The 18889-nt window shown below is 44.3% G+C and overlaps 1 protein-coding gene across 2 annotated transcripts in view; it reads left to right on the top strand.

The window, feature by feature from the left end:
- Positions 1–18889, top strand: part of GALNT17 (polypeptide N-acetylgalactosaminyltransferase 17) — a 568205-nt gene that overhangs the window by 52653 nt on the left and 496663 nt on the right. The gene's annotated exons all lie outside the window — the stretch shown is intronic.

Genomic DNA, 18889 nt, shown 5'->3' with positions numbered 1-18889 from the left:
CAACAACAACAGAGTGTGATCGGGTTGCGGGACGCGGGCGAGGCTCAGCTCCCCGACGGGAGGTGCCCGCGCGTGCTCGGGCCCTTGGGCTCCCGTGCGGGCAAGAATGGGTAGGAGGCCCTGGCGCCGTGATACCGTCCAAGTAAATACCGGACCCCAAGAGCTTCTGCAGAAAAGCGATTTATCAGGCAGAGAGAGAAAGAGGAGTGGAGAGGGACGGAGATTAAAGCCAGGTCCCCCGCTGCTGTGGGACGGGATCCCGGAAGCGGAAAGCCGCCGCGCACGTGAGGGGCGGGAGGTCTTTTAACGTGGCGCTTACTCCCGCCCCATTCAAGTTCTCGTCCTATGAGAGGAGTTTCTTTAAACTTCCGTTGGAATGACTGATCTTTGATTCTGACACCTGATTGGCTGTTTGGCCCAGAGTCCGCCCATAGCTTTTGGCGGGTGTTTCTACTGGGTGAGGCTCACCTGGCCGGTCTCCCTTCCCGGGCGGGCGAAACTTCGAGAAAGACCTCTCAGCTCCCGGACGGAGACGGGAAGGAAGGCAGGTCAGGCGCGGGGAAGTTCTCCTCTTTGAAACCACGCCCCTGTGCACCCCGTAAGAAAAGTTAACACATTCCTTCAAGAGCTTTTCAGGCTTGGGCTTACGTTCCCTGAGGCAAGAAAGGCTGGGCCACCTGTAGCCTGGCTACTCCTTTTGTTTTCTCAGCTCACCGCAACCTCCGCCTCCCGGGTTCAAGCGATTCTGTTGCCTCAGCACCCCGAGTTGCTGGGACAACAGGTACCTGCCACGACACCTGGCTGACTTTTTTTTTTTTTTTTTTTTTTGAGACGGAGTTTCGCTCTTGTTACCCAGGCTGGAGTGCAATGGCGCGATCTCGGCTCACTGCAACCTCCGCCTCCTGGGTTCAGGCAATTCTCCTGCCTCAGCCTCCTGAGTAGCTGGGATTACAGGCACGCGCCACTGTGCCCAGCTAATTTTTTGTAATTTTTAGTAGAGACGGGGTTTCACCATGTTGACCAGGATGGTCTCGATCTCTTGACCTCGTGATCCACCCGCCTCGGCCTTCCAAAGTGCTGGGATTACAGGCATGAGCCACCGCGCCCGGCCTTTTTTTTTTTTTTTTTGAGACGGAGTTCCGCTCTTTTTACCCAGGCTGGAGTGCAATGGCGCGATCTCGGCTCACCGCAACCTCCGCCTCCTGGGTTCAGGCAATTCTCCTGCCTCAGCCTCCTGAGTAGCTGGGATTACAGGCACGTGCCACCACTCCCAGCTAATTTTTTGTATTTTTAGTAGAGATGGGGTTTCACCATGTTGACCAGGATGGTCTCGATCTCTTGACCTCGTGATCCACCCGTCTCGGCCTCCCAAAGTGCTGGGATTACAGGCTTGAGCCACCGCGCCCGGCCTTAATTTTGTATTTTTAGTAGAGATGGGGTTTCACCATGTTGACCAGGATGGTCTCGATCTCTTGACCTCGTGACCCACCCGCGTCGGCCTCCCAAGTGCTGGGATTACAGGCGTGAGCCACCGCGCCCGGCCGATTTTTGCATTTTTAGTAGAGACGGGGTTTCACTATGTTGGCTAGGATGGTCTCGATCTCTTGACCTCGTGACCCACCCGCGTCGGCCTCCCAAAGTGCTGGGATTACAGGCGTGAGACGTCACGCCTGGTCTGGCAACTCCTTCTATGCGGACGAGCCTGTGTTTCTCTTTATTTTTCCTTTTACTTCCCCAAGGTGAATGTTCGAGTAGAGGCTTCCTTGACTGTCATTCCCCAGGTCCTCTTCCTGTTTCCTCTCGGGTTTGGATTTAAAAGCAAAGCTTAAACCTCTGACAGAGGCTCCCAGCTGGGGTGTGAGAAGGCGCCCCCGCAACAAAGGCGCGATAACTCCAAGTTTTAGGACATACTTAATTTGTTATTGCTGTTTTGTTTTTAGAGACAAGGTCTTGCTCTGTCACCCAGGATGGAGTGCTGTGGCGGGATCACAGGTCACTGCAGCCTCGAACTCCTGGGCTCAAGTGATCCTTCTGTCCCGGCCTCCTGAGTAGCTGGGCTATAGGCACATGCCACCATGCTTGACTAATTATGTTCTTTCTTTTTTTTTTTTTTGTAGAGATGGGGATCTTGCTGTGTTGCCCAGGCTGGTCTCAAACTCCTGGCCTCAAGCAATCCCTTCACCTCAGCCTCTTTAAAATTGTGAACTCAATATGTAGATCTGGCATAAAGACGTTGAGAAACTTGAGAGGAACAGGTGGAAACTTATTCTGAGTTATGCTCACTTCTCTCTGCTTCATTTATTCGTATCATTGCTAGTTTTGTTCACTAGTCATGTTTTCAAAGTAGCCACAAAAATAAATTGTTTCCTAATATTATTTCCAGCTCTCCCCTCATCCATTTTCCACTGTGGAATTCTTTTGAGAGTATAATTTGTGCTTCAAAATCCAGAGATACTGACGTGCAGATAGGTTGTAGTAGTCCTGGTCTGTCTGGGAGAATGGCTGAGGAGCATGTTTCCTGAGGACCAAATCAGTTTTTTAGAAAAAAAAAAATAAATTATTTCCATAGGCTTTTGGGGAACAGGTGGTATTTGGTTACATGAGTAAATTCCTTAGTGGTGATGTGTGAGATCTTGATGCACCTGTCACCCGAGCAATATACGCTGCACCCAGTTGGTAGTCTTTGTCCACCCTCTCCACCCTGAGTCTGCAAAATCCATTATATCATTTTTGTGCCTTTGCAGCCTTATACACACACACACACACACACACACACACACACACTCACACACTACAGTTTCTTTATCCATGTGATGGGCATTGGAGCTGATTCCATGTTTTTAAATTGCAAATTGTATTGCTATAAACATGCTTATGCTAGTATCTTTTTCACACAATGATTTGTTTTCCTCTGGGTAGATATCCAGTAGTGGGATGGCTGGATCAAATGGTAGTTCTACTTTTAGTTCTTTAAGGAATCTCCACAGTGTTTTCCATGGTAGTTGTACTAATTTACATTCCCATCAGTAGTGTAGAAGTGTTCCCTTTTCACTGCAACCATGCCAACATCTATTATTTCTTGATATTTTTGATTATGGCCATTCTCGCGAGAATGCTGAGCATTTTTTCATATGTTGGTTGGTCATTTGTACATCTTGTTTTGAGAATTGCCTATTCATGTTCTTAGTGGGATTGTTTGCTTTCTTCTTGCTAATTTGTTTGAGTTCATTGTAGATCCTGGATATTAATCCTTTATTGATGTATAGATTGTGAAGATTTTCTCTCATTCTGTGGGTTGTCTGTTTACTCTGCTGACTCTTCCTTTTGCTGTGCAAAAGCTCTTTAGTTTCATTAAGTCCCACCTATTTATCTTTGCTTTTAGTGCATTTGCTTTTGGGTTCCCAAGTCACTTTTGAAATATCCCCAGTACAGCTTTGGATGTGTCACTGGGCCCTGGACACAGGTGTAGCTCACAAGAAATGGAGCCAGGGGAGAATGAGAGAATAGGAGAGCGCTTTTCTGGAGTGGCAGCCCAGTTTAAATGTACGCCTTGGTGTATTGATTCATGGTCTACAGCTCTTGAAGAAGAAAAAATGAGGTTTCAAAACACGAAGGAGGGAAAGACTAGAGAAAAGAACTTGTCGCTTTTTGTCTCGTGTTTGGTTGTGTCCACACAAATCTCATCTTGAATTGTAGCACCCATAATTCCCATGTGTTGTGGGAGGGACCTGGTGAGAGATACTTCAATCGTGGGGACAGTTTCTCCCATACTGTCCTTGTGGTAGTGAGTAAGTCTCATGAGATTTGTTGGTTTTATAAGGGGTTTCCCTTTTTGCTTGCTTCTCATTCTCTCTTGCCTGCCACCATGTAAGATGTGCCTTTCACCCTCTGCCATGATTGTGAGGCCTCCCCAGCCACATGGAACTATGAGTCCATTAAACCTCTTTTTCTTTATAAATTACCCAGTCTTGGGTGTGTCTTTATGAACAGCCTGAAGACGGACTCATATATTGCGCCTTGGAAGACAACCTTTCTGAGGGTCCTTCACTCAGAACTTGTTCTTCCAACAGAGGTAGTGGCGGTGGCATGTTTGATGTGTAGGTGTCAGAGGGACTGATATGACCTGGTTACTAGCTGGTTTGGAGGTCTCAGTCCCTGGAGAGAAGGGGCAGTTGGAGGGAGAAAGGCAGGGATGATTGTGGCTGGGAGGATGTGTTGCAGTGGTTGGTGCAGGGAGCAGTCAAGGCTTCATGGTCATGGATGCTGTAGGTGTGCTTGGAGGAGGTCCTTTAAGGGCCGTCTTGGGTAGAGGTTTGCAACAAGAGTTGGCCCGACTGCATCTCTGCTTCAACCAAAGCATCTTTAGTTTGAGCTTTATTTATTTATTTATTTATTTAGAGATGAAGTTTTACTCTTGCTGCCCAGGCTGGAGTGCAATGGTGCAATCTTGGCTCACTGCAACCTCTGCCTCCCAGGTTCAAGCTATTCTCCTGCCTCAGCCTCCTGAATAGCTGGGATTACAGGCATGTGCCATCTCACCCAGTTAGTTTTTTTTAAAATTTTTATTTTTAGTAGGGGTTTCTCCATGTTGGTCAGGCTGTTCTCGAACTCCCGACTTCAGGTGATCCACCCACCTCGGCCTCCCAAAGTGGTGAAATTACAGGTGTGAGCTACTGTGCCCAGCCTAGTCTGAGCTTTTAATATCTTGGGCCTACCCTGGAGGCTTGTTTGAATAAAGACTACAGATAAAATAAGCAACAACCATTTTTTTTCTGGCAAATCCCAAGAGATGGGGCTTGGTCATTAGGAACAGCTGATCTTTAAGAAAAATGTTGCACAAGATGGGCTTTGATAGAGATTGAATATCTGTCCTTGCCAATGTCTGATGTTGAAATGTAATCCCAAAGCTGGTGGTGGGACCTGGCGGGAGGTGTTTGGATCTTGGTAATGGATCCCTCACGGCTTAGTGCTGTCTTTGTCATAGTGAGTGAGCTCTTGCATGATCTGGTCATTTAAAAGTATGTGGCACTTCCCCCACTGTTTCTCTTGCTCCTGCTTTTGCCATGTGAAGTATCTGTTCCTGCTTCACCTTAAGCCATGATTGAAAGCTCCCTGAGGCTTTACCAGAAGCCAGGCAGATGCCAGCACCATGCTTCCTGTATGGCCTCTAGAAATGTGAGTCAATTCAACCTCTTCATAAATTACCCAGTCTCCAATATTTCTTTATAGCAATTCAAGAATGGCCTAATACAGGTTCTAACTTGAATTTTAAAATTAAAAAAAAATTATTTTTCGAGACCAGATCTTGCTTTGTCAGCCAGGCTGGAGTGCAGTGGTGTGATCATGGCTCTCTGCAGCCTTAAACTCCTGGGCTCAAATGATCCTGCCAAGTATTGGGGACAACAGTGTGCACCACCATGCCCAGCTAATTTTTGTACTTTTTTGTAGAGACAGGGTTTCATCATGTCATCCAGGCTGATCTCAAACTCCTTGGCTCAAGCCATCTGCCTGCCCCAGCCTCCCAAAGTGTTGGGATTTTACTGGCATGAGCCACTTAGCCTGGCCTGAACCTGAATTTTAAATGCTAAGCATGCACAGAGTCCAAAGAGATAAGACAGGGGGCCCAGTTCAGAGGTAAGATCCTGCCCTTATGTTTCTTGGAAGTTTTCTCATTTTTTTGGTGTTTTAAAATTGAGATGTAATTTACATATAGAGTGAAATCTGCAGACCCTAAGTGTAGTTTGATTCGTTTTGACAAACACACAGATTTATGTAACCCACAGTCTACCAATATATAGTACAATTTTATCATCTCAGAAATCCTCTTGTATTCCTTCCTAGTCAATCTTCCACATCCACGAGAAACAAGCACTATTTTGATATTTTTAGCCCTAGATTAGTTTGGCTGCTCTGGAACTTTATGGAAATGAAATCATGTATATATATTCTTTTGTTTTTGTTGTGTTTTGTTTTTCACTCAGCATTTTTTTTTTTTGCATTTTTCTTTGTCAGGGGATCTGCAGTCTGTTTGAAAAGAAGCAGAAAGTAAATATTTTAGACTTGCCAGCCAGCAGGTCTCTGTAGCAACTACTCAACTCTGCTGTTGCAGCAGGAAAACAGTGTAGACAATATGCAAATAACTGCACGTTGCTATCTTTCAATAAAACTCTGTTTACAGAAAATGGCTCGTTTGCAGAGATAATTAGCTGACCCCGGTATATGTTGTTTATTAGTTTTGTTTGTTTTTATTGCTGTGTCGTCTTACATGTGTGGATCTGTCATAGTTTATTTAGCTGTCTTCCTGTTGGTGGACACCAAGACCATTTTGATTTTTGGCTATTACGAATAAAGTGACTGTGTATGATTTTGTATAGGACTTTTGTGTACCTACGTGTTCATTTCTTTTATATAGGTAACTAGGAGTGAAATTACTGTCATAGGGTGTCTGTTAGGGTTCTCTGGAGGGACAGAACTAATAGGATAGATGTAGATATGAAAGGGGGCTTATTAAGGAGAATTGACTCACAGAATCACAAGGTGAAGCAGCCTACAGTACAGCTTTCAGTCTGTGGCCAAAGGCCCGGGGGCCCCTGGCAAGCCACTGGGCTAAGTCCAAGGGCCCAGAGCCACAGAACCTGGAGTCTGATGTTCGAGGACAGGAAGCATCCAGCATGGGAGAAAGGTAAAGGCTGGAAGACTCCGCAGGGCAGCCTCTCCCACCTTCCTCTGCCTGCTTTATTCTAGCCACACTAGCAGCTGACTGGATGGACCCACGCCCATTGAGGATGGGTCTGCCACTGACTTCGATGTTAGTCTCCTCCGACAACATTCTCACAGACATACCCAGGAACAATACTTTGCATCCTTCAATCCAACTAAGTTGACACTGAATATTCACCATCACGGGGTAGGTGTATATGGTGTATATTTAACTCTTTTTTTGGGGGGGAGATGGAGTCTCACTCTGTCACCCAAGCTGGAGTGCAGTGATGCAATCTCAGCTGACTGCAGCCTCTGCCTCCCAGGTTCAAGTGATCCTCCTGCCTCGGCCTCCCAAGTAGCTGGGATTACAAGTGTGTGCCACTATGCCCAGCTAATTTTTGTGTTTTTAGTAGAGATGGGATTTTGCCATGTTGGCTAGGCTGGTCTTGAACTCCTGATCTCAGGTGATCCACCTGCCTTGGCCTCCCGATGTGCTGGGATTACAGGCATGAACCACCGCACCCAGCCCTATATTGAACTCTTAACTGCCGAATAAATTTACAAAATGGTTGTAGTATCTTTCAGTTTTACCTTCAACATGTGGGTGTTCCAGTTATGCCTCATCCTCGCCAACATTTGGTGTTGTCAGTTTTCTTCCTGTTAGCCATAGTAGTGGCTGTGGAGTGGCAGCCCATGTGCTTCCTTGAATACTTCTTGACTGATTTGGTTCCATCACATGTGTTGCTTTTATTTCCATCACACGTGTTGCTGTTATTTCCGAGGTACCTGGAGAAGTGATCCTCTGTGATCAACCTCTCAGGGACTTAGTAGCTTCTCTTTACACAGGCTCTGCATGACCAAGTGGGGTGTGTGCACCCAGAGTCTTTGAGAGGACGCATCTCAGTCTTTAACCATCATCCACTACTTATTTATTTATTTTGGAGATAGGCTCTTGCTTGTTGCCCAGGCTGAAGTGCAGTGGTGCCATCATAGGCCACTGCAGCCTTGACCTCCTGGGCTCAAGCTATCCTTCCACCTCAGCCTCCTGAGTAGCTGGGACTACAGGTGCATACCACCGTGTCTGGCTAATTTTAAAATTGTTTTGTAGAGGCAGGGTGTTGCTGTGTTGCCCAGGCTGATCTTGAACTCCTGGCCTCAAGTGATCTTCCTGCCTTGGCATCCCGAAGTGCTGGGATTACAAGTGTGAGCCTCCCCCACCTGCACTTCATCTATTGCAGTTGTCCACATGCATCAGATTTTATCCTGATGCCTCTTTGTCTCTTTTTTGGCTTTGACTCGGTGCAGCAGAGCGGGGAGAAGCTGTCAGCAGCCACGTCATTTCTGGTTTTACAAACGTGCCAGGGTCCTATTTCCTTCAGAGCCTGGAGACCGAGCCGGGCCCCACTTATCAAAGCACTGGGCCAACTCCTTCCTACCATATGGCTGATTCTCCCTTGGGGGGAAGATTGAGAAAATAGACCCATATGCTGCCGTGATTCTGTTTGTGTTTGGATGTGGAGTTTAATTTGTGTCAGAAAAAGCAGTATTCTTATTTCATTGATTTCCTTTTTTGCATCTTTTGTAAAAGGGAAGAATGAAAGCTCGGGAATTAGCTACAGAAATAGCAAGTGGATAATAAAATAATGTGTTGTGGTCCGTGTGCAGTTAGAAAAAGGAATGATATTTGACTCCTTTTTGGTCTGTATTCACAAAGAGCTATACTGGTTTCTTGGATCAATGTGGTAGTTCAGAGATATGAAGCATTCTTGTATTTACTATCCTATCCAGTTACAAAAGTAACCTTGTGAAGTGGGAGGCCTTTAACCATCATCTGGCTTTATTTATTTATTTATTTATTCAGAGATGGAGTCTTGCTCTGTCTCCAGGTGGGGGTGCAGTGGTGCAATCTCAGCTCACTGCAACATCCACCTCCTAGGTTCAAGCGATTCTCCTGCCTCAGCCTCCTGAGTAGCTGGGACTACAGGTGTGCACCACCACACCCAGCGTATTTTTGTGTTTTTGCTACAGACGGGGTTTTACCATGTTGGCCAGGATGGTCTCGATCTCTTGACCTCATGATCCTCCCACCTCGGCCTCTTAATGTGCTGGGATTACAGGCATGAGCCACTGTGCCTGGCCTATTTATTTATTTTTGAGACAGGATCTTGCACTGTCACCCAGGCTGAAGTGCAGTGATACAATCAGAGCTCACCTTTAATTCCAGCTATTTGGGAGGTTGAAGCAGGAGAATCACTTGAACCAGGAGGTGGAGGTTGCAGTGAGCCAAGATCATACCACTGTACCCTACCCTGGGCAATAGAGTGAGGCGCTCTCAAAAAAAAAAAGACTCAGTAGAATGATTAATCCCATTTTACAGTTGAAGCTTCCCATTGAAGCTGCTGTCTAACTCTGGAGACTGTGATTTTTAAAAAAAATTTTATTATTTTGAGATGAAGTCTTTCTGTTGCCCAGGCTAGAGTGCAGTGGCATGATCATAGCTTAGTGTCGCCTCGACCTCCTGGGCTCAGGAAATCCTCCCCCCTCAGACTCCTGTAGCTGGGACCACAGGCATGTGCAATCATGCTTGGCTAATATTTTAAAGTTTTTGTGTTGCGGGGGATCTCACTCTGTCACCTAGGCTGGAGTGCAGTGGCATGATCATAGCTTCCTCCTGCCTCGACCTCCTGGGCTCTGGAGATCTTCCCACCTCAGTTTTCTGTAGCTGGGACACAGGCACGTGCCACCATGCTTCGATAATTTTTTAAATTTTTGTCGAGATGAGGTCTCACACTGTCACCTAGACTAGAGCACAGTGGTGCAATGATAGCTCACAGCACCCTCGAACTCCTGGGCTGAAGTGACCCTCTTGCCTCAGCCTCCTAAGTAGCTGGGACTACAGGCACGTGCCACCACACCTGGCTAATTTTTAAATGTTTTTTGTAGAGAGAGTCTTGCTGCGTGGCCCAAGGCTCATGTGGGACTCCTGAGCTCGAGCGCTCCTCCCACCTCATCCTCTCAAAGCGCTGAGATTACAGGTGTGGCCACTGCACCCAGCCGAGCCTGTCATCTTAACCGTTATTTCATGAGCAGCCATAGGTTAATAAAAATCCATAAGGCGATGTTTGTTACACTTGTGACCAGCCCCCAAGAAGAATCTTGCATGCTAACTCCCTAATGAGCTTCCCTGATGGGAAACGTTTCTCATGTGTGGCCAGAACTCCTTGCTGGAGGGAGATGAGCAGCATCCTGTGTGACTTCCCTGGGGTAGGACTCGTGGAAGCATGCACGCAGCTTCCTCCAGACCTTCTCACAGGTGCCTGTTCCCTCTGCTGCTGCTTTTCTAGTTTTATTCTGACAGTCTTGCTCTGTCACCCAGGCTAGAGTACAGAGGCGCAATCTTGGCTCCCTGCAACCTCTGCCTTCTGGGTTCAAGCAATTCTTCTGCCTCAGCCTCCCAGCTAGCTGGGATTACAGGCACCTGCCACCATGCCCGGGTAATTTTTTGTATTTTTTTAGTAGAGATAGGGTTTCACCATATTGGCCATGCTGGTCTTGAACTCCTGACCTCAGGTGATCCACCCGCCTCGACCTCCCAAAGTCCTGGGATCACAGGCGTGAGCCACCATGCCCGGCCCCCTCTGCCGCTTTTGTCTTGAATCCTCCACTGTAATAAATCAGAGCCATGAGTGCAATGTGCCAAGTTCTATGGCTCCTTCTACTGAATTATTGACCTGGGGTGGTCTTGAGGACTCTCAACATACTTGGGTTGAAAGCCAAAAATCTGGTAACGCCACTCAATAATGTGTGGCTTTGAGATTGTTGCCTAATTTAGTTTTTTGTTTTATTTTTTTGAGACGGAGTCTCGCTCTGTTGCCCAGATTGGAGTGTAGTGGTGTGATCTTGGTTCAGGCAATCTTTGTCCACTGCAACCTCTCTCCCAGGCTCAAGCAATTCTCCTGCCTCATCCTCCCGAGTAGCAGGGACCACAGGTGTGCACTATGATGCCTGGCTAATTTTTGTATTTTTAGTAGAAATGGGGTTTCACCATGTTGGCCAGGCCGGTCTCGAACTCCTGACCTCAAGTGATTTGTCTGCCTTGGCCTCCCAAAGTGCTGAGATTACAGATGTGAGCCACTGTGCCCTGCTTTTTTTTTTTTTTAAATTAATTTTTTATTTTTGTGGGTACATAGTAGGTGTATGTATGTATGGAGTACATGAGATACTTTGATTCAGACATGCAATGTGTAATAATCCCATCATGGAAAAAGGGGTATCCATCCCTTAGGCAGTTATCCTTTGTGTTACAAACAATCCAATTATACTCTTAGTTATCTTAAAATGTACAATTACATTATTATTGATGATAGTCACCCCGTTGTGCTTTCAAATCCTTGGCTTTATTCATTTTATCTAATTCTAATTTTGTACCCATTACCCCCACTTTCCTCTACTCCCTCCTCCCCTCCCCAGCCTCTGGTGACCATCCTTCTTCTCTCCATGAGTTCAATTGTTTTAATTTTTAGCTTCCACAAATAAGGGAGGATGAGCAATGATTGTCTTTCTGTGCCTGGCTTATATCACTTAACATAATTTCCTCTGGTTTTATCCATGTTGTTGCAAATGACAGGATCTCATTTCTTTTTAGAGCTGAACAGTACTCTACCGTGTGTATGTACCACATTTTCTGTCTTCATTCATCTGTTGGTGGATGATTATGTTGCTTTCAAATTTCCCAATTCATTGTGATCTTCTGTGAAAAAGAGGGATGCGGGCCAGGTGCAGTGGCTCACACCTGTAATCCTAGTACTTTGGGAGGCTGAAGTGGGTGGATCACCTGAGGTTGGGAGTTCGAGACCAGCCTGGCCAATATAGTGAAACCTTGTCTCTACCAGAATTACAAAAAATTAACTAGACGTTGTGGGGGCGAACCTGTAATCCCAGCTACTCGGGAGTCTGAGGCAGGAGAATCGCTTGAACCTGGGAGGTGGAGGTTGTAGTGAGCCCAGATCATGCCATTGCACTCTAGCCTGGGTGACAGAGCAGGACTCCGTCTCAAGAAAAAAAAAAAGGGTGCAAATGTCAACTTCAAGTGGATATGGTCTGGGTAAAATGAGAAATATGCACGTAGTGGCCCCCAACAAATGTTAGTTCTTTTCTGCTATCACATCCAAAAGCAATAACCAACCGAAATGCGTGTAGTGAGTATTTGGGCATTGCTGAAATAACAGAAAGACCTCCTGACGTCCTTTCCTTCATTCATTGAGTTATGTTCCATGCTCTTTGCTGACCTAGACTCTACTTACTAAGCGTGGCCCTATACTAGAGAGACCAAGAAGAAACCAAAAGTCTTTGAACTTCCAGGATTTTTTTCTGGAGACCCCTAATCTGGACTACCAGTAAGTGGCCAACACTAGCAGTAAGGGACTGAAACCAACACAGACCTCGAAGCGTGAAGAACCTCCTAATATACGATGCTCTAGCGTATGTAGCTTGGGAAGATAGGTACTTAAGATTGACAAACCATTTTAGTCTTGGTTTTTGCAGGTAGTGTGGCTGAGCATTCGGAATCAAAGGAATTCTCACTTCATTTCACCCAGAAGGTCTCTATGTTTTCTTTCAAACAGACTGTATTTTTGCTCCCGTCTGTACCCCCCAAGAAGAAATCTGGGCAAAACTAAGCACATTCCCTTCATTTGTGTGTCGGCTGCAGTGGTTCATAGACTTCAGTAGGTTTCAGAATCACCTGGAGGACTTGTTGAAACTCCTTAGAATTTCTGATTCCTTAGGTCTTGGCGGGGCTTGAGATTTTGCCTTTTAACCTGCTCGGAGTTCATGTTGATGCTCTTAGTCCTGGGTGAAACTTTGAGACCCTCTGTGTAGCCGCGACCTCTACCACAGCATAGCTCGGCTCTGGCTGAGATACATCTCTCTTATCTGTCAAGAATGACTCTAAGCACTTTACTACGCTGCATGTATTTTGATTAAGTGGCCAAGGGGGTGGCTAAAGCTGAATTTACAAGGCAAGGAGCTCTGGAATTTTTCTTTGAAAGATCTCACAAATGATCTGTTTATTTTTCATGGGATGACGTTTCAGATCTTCGGTTTGCTTTCCTGTTTGGCTTGTATTAGAACACTGCTATTCCTAAAGTTGTAATTTTTATATGTGAGTGGTTTGCACAGGTTCTTGTGGATTAGGATTTCTAATCATCCATCCATCCATTCATCCATCTATCTATCCACTTGCCCACACTCCCACCTATCCATTCATCCCTCTGTTAACCCTTACCCCATCTATCCCACTCACCCATCCACTCACCTATCCATCCACTCCATCCATGTATCCATGCATCCATGCATCCATCCATCCATCCATCCATCCATCCATCCATCCATCTACCTATCTGGCCCACTCATCTACCCATCCATCCATCCACCCACTCACCCATCTAATCATATATAATTCATCCATCATGCATCCATCCAACATAATACACTGGTAGACTATAGAGATATAAAGAAAAATAAGACTGTGTCTTATCCTCAAGGGGTTTACGTTACTGTAAGGGAAGCTCCTCTTTTTTGTCTTCTTTAAAGAAAAGTGTGCATTTCTTGCTTTCTAGTGAGTTGAGCTAATAGTTGAATCCATTAGATTAATATTGACCTTTCTTGTAAACACACATTTCTTCAGAAAATGTTTTGAGAAATCTGCTGACATCTTGAAGTAAAGGCACAAATGTCTTTAACCCAGAACTTGGTGTTGAAAATCAATTCCTTCTGAGGAAGGTTTTCATAGCTTCTTGGTGATGATGCCAGGAAGGTTTCCTCTGAATAAGCATGGTGTGTTTTAGAAACCTCTGCCGTGTTACCCGCTTATCTTGAAAGACCCGGTAAGCCTGGCCTGTGGCTTCGTGCAAGATGTTTGTGGATGGTATTGATGGAGCTCCCACTCTGAGTCAGCCTGCACTGCATACTCAACTATTAGTGAGCACCCCTGTAAATAATTCTAGGCCACCTTCCTTGGGATCCTTTGACCAGACAGATTTTGGCATTTACTGCTAGGTGCGGTAGTAAGCCAGGTGACTGCGTGTCCACCAGTGTGAACTACTTTAATGGTTCCCAGAGGCTGGATTTTAAGTGTTATTATCACTCTCTGTGTCCCTTCATCCTCCAAGTGTTTAAAAACTTGAGTTATAAACTTTTCTTAAAATACCTGAATTATTTTCATCTCTCCTTATCCTAGTTTCATCTTTATTTAAACACAGGGAGCTTTTTTCATGGTTGTAGTCATTATGGATATTCATTTTTTTTTCTGCTTTTCTCACATTACATTATATAGTAAATGTTCTTTCCTGCTCCTACATAGCTATGATAACTCTATAATAGTGCATGGTTTAATGTACTTTTATTGCTTTTCCATTTTCTGTCACTAGTTATTAGGTCGTTTCTATTTTTAAAAAATAATGAATGCTTCTATACCCAGCATCTAGACTCAGAAAACAAAACTCTTTTTCTGTTCTTTAAAACAATTACTTACATTTATATGATGTTATTTATATATATATATAATTATTATTGTTATTATATTTTTAAATACGCTTGATATAGTTAGTCAGACTTTCCTCCCAAAGAATTCAGGCAATTCATTTATCTCTCTGCCAAAACTGGGCTTTGCGGTCTTTCTTTGTTTTGTTAATTCAGTAATTTTAAAGAGTGTGCCGACTGTTTTGATTTGCATTTCTTTAATTACTGACATCATTAAATCCATTTTCAGTAATTGGCTTATTAAAGGAGTTTTTAATGTGTTTGTGTATGTGCTGGAAACTATTGCAGTGTTTTTCCTGTGTATGAGGTATTTATATATACATACTGTTCGTGTGTGTGTACGTGTGCGGCTTAATACTGTACATGTGTGGGTTTTGCAGTGTTACTGGTTTTCTTTTCATGCGCTTTTTTCTGGCTTCATAAATTGATGCCTGCTGTCTGCTAGGAACTCAGTTACTGAGTGAATGAATGTTTATCTTTGCTTTCAGTCTCTTCTGTTACAAACATTTCCAAAACTCTTACATGGAAGGACGATGTTCTTTTATTTTATTCCAGGTTTTTCTATTTGATTTGTGATATTTAGCATTGTTTTAGGCCACAAAAGTTAGATTGGATACGGATCTAAGTTTGTTTTTCTCCAGTTTTTTTGTTTGATTTCTCTCCTAATGCATGCCATGTTTGTTTCAAACATATGCTAATATTTAATGAAGAAAATCCTCTTTTATTCATTCCTTTCCCCCAAATAGTATTTTTTCCCCACTTTTTTCTGTTTTAAATTGCTTTTAACACAAAACAGTATAAATAAGCAATGAAAAGCTTTCAAGGGCAAAAGGAGTATGAAGTGCAGGCGTTTATTCTGTAGCGTCAGTGAAATACAATTGGAAAAATTGTAATTAAATTAAAATAATTCATCACACAGACAATATTGCAACAGTAGTGAAGAAAATAAAGCGAAACGTTCACCCACGGTCACCCGTGACAGCTCTTTCAAGTGTACGCACAGTTCTGTTTAAAGATTTATGAAGTCTGCATGGTTTTAATTCTAGCTTAACTTCAGTTGCATATTTGCAACTTTTTTTTTTGAGATGGAGTCCCACTCTGTCACCCAGGCTGTAGTACAGTGGCGCGATCTCGGCTCATTGCAACCTCTGCCTTCAAGGTTCGACTGATTCTTCTGCCTTAGCCTCCTGAGTAGCTGGGACTACAGGTGCGCACCACCGTGCTTGGCTAATTTTTGTATTTTTAGTAGAGTCGGGTTTTCACCATATTGGCCAGGCTGACCTCGAACTCCTGATCTCATGATCTGCCCACCTCGGCCTCCCAAAGTGCTGGGATTGCAGGAGTGAGCCACTGCGCCCCACCTACAATTTTTAATTTAATTTTATGTTACAACGGTTTTTCCATATTAATGTTTTTCTTTTTAAAAATGTACTTGAATTAAACATTTAATTAATAAGTAACGATTGTATATATTTATGAGGTACACTGTGATGTTTTAATATCTATATACATGACAGAATGATGAAACCCATCTAATGAACATGTCCATCACTGCAATATTTATTTATGGGGAGAATATTTAAACCCATTCTCTTAGCTATTTTCAAATATGTAATACATTACTACTAACTGTTGTCACCGTGCTTGAAGATACTTGGAGCTCAACCATCAGCATCTTCCTGAAATGGAGTTCATCGAGGGTGGTTTTGTGGGCATTATACTCGCCTTGGAATTTGTCATGGTTACAACATTTAGAGCCACTGGTGTATACAAGCAGTGAGATGGACACGTACCTGTAATATTTTTTTTTTTTTGAGACAGGGTCTCGCTCTGTCGCCCAGGCTGGAGTGCAGTGGCATGACCATGGCTCACTGCAGCCTAGACTCCCCTGGGCACAAGTGATCCTCCCACCTCAGCCTCCCAAGTAGCTGGGACTGCAGTCATGCCACCACCCTGACTGGCTGATTATTGTATTTTTTGTAGAGATGGGTTTTCCTCATGTTGCCGAGGCTGGTCTTAAACTTCTGGACTTGAGTGATCTGCCTGGCCTGGCCTTCCATATTGCTGGGATTATAGGCACAAGCCACCACACTGGCCCATGGCTATAATTTTATTTAAATGTGATGTTTCTTAAAAAAACATAACAGATGGCTTGCCCCCACGGGGAGATTGATCAAAGGGAGAAGGAGCTTCCCATTCACAGATTATTGTAACCAAAACTCAACCAGACCTACTTAATGCAGACGAATCCCTGCAAGAAACATTTATGGTGTAGCCTTTATATCGTGTTTGTTTTCATTTAATAAATGCTTTTTTTTTTTCTAAAAAGGGACAGGATCTCACTCTGTTGCCCAAGCTGGTGTGCAGTGGTGTGATCATAGCTCTCAGCAGTCTTGACCTCCTGGGCTCCAATCCTCCTGTCTCAGCCTCCAGGGTACCCGGGACTATAGGCATGTGCCATCATGTCCAGCCAATTTTTCATTTTTTGATAGAAATGAGGTCTTGATATGTTGCCCAGTCTGGTCTTGATCTCCTTGATTCAGGCTGTCTTCCAGTCTGGATCTCCCAAAGTGCTGGGACTACAGGCAAGAGCTGCTACACCTGACCACAAGTGCTTTTAAAGTCATATAATGTATTGATATTTATATTTCTTTTTTCTTGTAAGAAGTTTCTGTATTTTTATGATATGATATGGCTTCTAGGAATGGAATCTCCACTTATCACACTCAGAGGAAACAAATAATTGATTTATAATTACTTGCTTTGCTCCCTTTGTCCAATAATTGATTAGGTTGGTGGTTGGCAGACTCCTCCTGAAACGGGCTGGAGAGTAAGCATTTTCAGCTCTGAGGGCCGTATGGTCTCTGTCATAACTACACAGCTATGCCACTGCAGTGTGAACGCAGGCATAGACACCTCATAAACAAATGAATGTGGCTGCATTCCAACCAAACTTTATTTTTGGGAGTGAAATTTGAATTTTATGGAATTTTCATGTGTCACAAAATATAATTCTTTTTTGAATTTTTTTCAATCCTTTCCAAATGCAAAACCATTCTCAACTGGAGGGCCTTTCAAAAATGAGGCAGTGGACCAGATTGGGACCATAGTTTGCCAGTGTCCTCCTTAGGTCACAATTTAGGGTTGTAGAGCAGTGATTTACTGAGCAATTCCATATGCTGGGTACTGGGCTGCATGCTTTTCACATATAGGCTCGCATACTCTTCACAAAAACTCTTAATCATGTATTTATTTGTTTATCTCTGGGTGGGGAAACTGGGGCTTCTTGAAGTTAACTCACTTACCAAAGGTTTTATTTTACTTATGTAATAGTGGTGGAATGACACTTTATTTTTTATTTTATTTTGTTGAGACAGCGTTTTGCTGTGTCACCCGGGCTGGAGTACAGTGGTGTGATCATGGGTCACTGCAGCCTCCAACTCCCAGGCTGAAGCTATCCTCCCACGTCAGCCTCCCAAGTAGCTGGGACTGCAGATGTGCACCACCATGCATGGCTGATTTTTCTATTTTTCGTAGAGTCAGGGTTTTGCCATGTTTCCTGTATTAGTTCATTTTCATGCTGCTGATAAAGACATACTTGAGACTAGGAAGAAAAAGGTTTAACTGGACTTACAGTTCCACCTGGCTGGGGAGGCCTCAGAATCATGGTGGGAGACGAAAGGCACTTCTTACATGGTGGCAGCAAGATAAAAACGAGGAAGAAGCTAAAGCAGAAGCTCCTGATAAACCCATCAGATCTTGTGGTATTTATTTATTTTGGGAAAGAGTTTCGCTCTCTCACCCAGGCTGGAGCGCAACGGTGCAATCTTGGCTTACTGCAACCTTTGCCTCCTGGGTTCAAACAATTCTCCTGCTTCAGCCTCCTGAGTAGCTGGGATTACAGGTGCCTGCCACCATGCCTAGCTAATTTTTGTAGTTTTAGTAGAGATGGGGTTTCACCATGTTGACCAGGCCGGTCTTGAACTCCTCACCTCAGGTGATCTGCCTTCCTCAGTGTCCCAAAGTACAAGACTTATTTACTATCATAAGACTAGCATGGGAAAGACTGGCCCCCATGATTCAATTACCTCTCCTGGTCCCTTCCACAACACCTGAGAATTCTGGGAGATACAATAAAATCAAGATTTGTTTGGGGACACAACCAAACCATATTATTGTCCAAGCTGATTTTGAACTCCTGAGCTCAGGTGATCCTCCTGCCTCGGCCTCCCAAAGTGCCGGGAGTAGAGGCATGAGTCACTCTTCCTGGCTGAGTGACAGACAATTTGAACTGAAGTCTGCCTGTTTAATTTTAACTCTAAAGGCACTGTTCTTGTGGAGTTTGCAGAGTTGTGGTATGGACAGTGGGTAATTAAGCAATTTTGCAATTGTTAGTAGAATATTATAATTCAACTATTAAGTAACTCTCTCGACACACCATATTGGTAAACCCTTGAAGGAGGTTGGCTCTTGGGTTGATCGTCACTTTTAATGACAGTGCAGTGGACAGCAGAGGTTGTTTGGGTTTGAATCTCACTCCCCACCTTGGAATTTCAGTGATCTTCAAGTTATTTATCCTCCTTGTGCCTCAGTTTCCTCATTTGTAAAGTGGAAGCCAAAAGAGTATTTGCCTAGGAGCAGTTAC

This window comes from Callithrix jacchus, chromosome 2, assembly GCF_049354715.1.
Source record: "Callithrix jacchus isolate 240 chromosome 2, calJac240_pri, whole genome shotgun sequence".
Taxonomy (NCBI): domain Eukaryota; kingdom Metazoa; phylum Chordata; class Mammalia; order Primates; family Cebidae; genus Callithrix; species Callithrix jacchus.
This window is presented reverse-complemented; position numbering and strand designations above follow the sequence as displayed.